General features: G+C 39.6%; 1 pseudogene; it reads left to right on the top strand.

Moving 5' to 3' along the window:
• Positions 1 to 2,346, top strand: part of LOC106326334 — a 4,017-nt pseudogene extending 1,671 nt beyond the window's left edge.

The following is a 2,346-nucleotide window of genomic DNA, read 5'->3' as shown; positions in this document are numbered from 1 at the left end:
TCATTGGGGTTTTGATCTATTACCCTAGGGTTTCGATTAGGGTTTAAGGATTACCTTAACCTCAAGTAGGGCTGAATGGACCACCAATGAGATGAGGATCGCGAGCTGAACGTTGAGATTGATACGCGAACGAGCTGAGGTCATCTAGAGCTGGAACGTATCGCAAGCTGTCCTTGCTGGTATCGGGAATGCAAGCTGAAGCTGAGATCGTCTGATCACGAACGGAAACAAGCTGTTATCGCGAGCGGTATCGAGTCGTCTATCACGAGCTGGCTGGGATCGTGTCTCGGGATCGAGCTGAGATGGTCTGAGGTCGTGAGCTGGGATCGTGTCACGAACGGGAACATGATGAGTATTAGGTTTAGGGTTTGTGATCGGGAGTTCTCAACGGCTAGGGTTTATCGTCGAGGGGGTTATGGATTCGCCGGCTAGGGTTTGCTTAGCTTAGGGTTTAGAGTAATCGTGCTGATAACGTGTTGTGAAACTAGAGAATGTAATCTATGTTTCTATATTATTCATAAAAATAAGGATCCTTTTATATATAGAGAATTACACCGTCATAGAATAATAGAAAGACTAAAGAAAGGAAATACAAATATGGAAAGAGTACAAATCATAATCTAATAAGGAAAAGACAATATGCCGATTCTCTCTCTCTCCTCACGGCCGAGTCTCCGTCTCTCTAACATTGGGCCAGTTATGAACCGGACCGGTTATGGACATCCACAATATGATTTATAACAATAAAGTGAATTTGTGTGTTTTTCATCTATTATGTAAATGTAAACTTAGAACATGCTTTTAATCTATTATACAGATGCAGATGTGTTTGCAAACAAGTTGTCTTATACTTTTTAATAATCCATGTAATATGCAATCCCCTCCACGTTAGATACACATACATTCTTCCTCTTTGTATTTTCTTTTGCCACAAGCAAAGGGTAGTTTGGTAAATGTGTGGGGATGACTTTAGAGAAGTCGTTTTTTATTTCTTTAACGGTATAGCCGACTTTAGACGAGTCATAAGTGCATTACCAAGAGTCTGGCTCTCTCAAGCATTATTAGGACGCAGACACGATTGATACAAACGCAGGGTATGGGGCAACAAAACAGCGTTGAATATAGAGTTGAAGGCAGAGGGGATATTGTGACCGGGCCATCTCCTTTTGATGACTTGCCAGTGGAATGTATCTCTAACATAATTTCTTTTACAAGTCCTCGGGATGCGTGTGTTGTTTCATCCGTTTTAAAAACCTTTGGATCCGCTGTCCAGTCGGATAGCGTATGGGAGAAGTCTCTACCGCTATGGTATGCATCTATGATCCCACAACCGCGAGCTTTCTCAACGAAGGAGCTCTATTTCGCTCTTTGCGATCATTTTTTAATCGAAGATGGCAAAAAGGTATATAATGTATACATTTATGAATTATGATCTGTCCTGACACATGGTCATATTTGATCATATCCGTTTACATAATCATTGATTTCTGTTTGATAATTATGGGAACAATAATGTGTTTCTATTGATTTTTTCGGATTGTTTGAGTTTTTTTTTTTTTTTTTTTTTGAAAATCAAAGAGCTTTTGGTTAGATAAATCGAGTGGGAAGAAGTGTATAATGCTATCTGCGAAATAATTAGCGATCACATGGGGAAATAGTCCTCAACATTGGCAATGGATTTCGAATCCTGAATCCAGGTAACTCCTTTTTATTCCAGTTTTATCTTTGCATTCATTTTCTTTTTGAATGATTAAGAAGTTATGGACTCGAATACCAGTATATATTTCCAAAGAAGTATGTTAATTTAACTCTTCCTTAGAAAGCATACTTCTCCCAACAAGACTCGATCGAGCCTATCATCCTTTAGACATTTTCATTTATTTAGTTGTAAAACAAAAAAAAATCGTTATACGCAGGTTTGAAAAGGTAGCAGAGCTTCTCAGTGTATGGTGGTTTGAGATTCGTGGCAAAATGAATACTCGTCTCCTATCCCTTGGAACTCGTTACTCGGCTTACATTGTGTTCAAGACGGTGAATAAATGTCCTGGCTAGGCGGATTTGCCAGTAGAAGTGGGACTTGGATTGGTTGGACAAGAGATTCCTAAACAACTCATCTACTTTGATGGGTATATGGATTAGGATGCTAGAAAAGTAAGGGGAGAAATGAGAGATGTGATGAAACCAAAGAAGAGGGAAGATGGGTGGATGGAAGCAGAGCTTGGAGAATTCTTCAATGAGAAAGGTTGTTATGAAGTTGAGTTGAGTGTTATTGAGATTAAGTCTCCTTATTGGAAGTGCGGTTTGATCATTCAAGGAATTGAATGCCGACCTACAAGAAGCCGGTAG

The sequence above is a fragment of the Brassica oleracea genome, chromosome C2 (assembly GCF_000695525.1).
Source record: "Brassica oleracea var. oleracea cultivar TO1000 chromosome C2, BOL, whole genome shotgun sequence".
NCBI classification, from domain to species: Eukaryota; Viridiplantae; Streptophyta; class Magnoliopsida; order Brassicales; family Brassicaceae; genus Brassica; species Brassica oleracea.
This window is presented reverse-complemented; position numbering and strand designations above follow the sequence as displayed.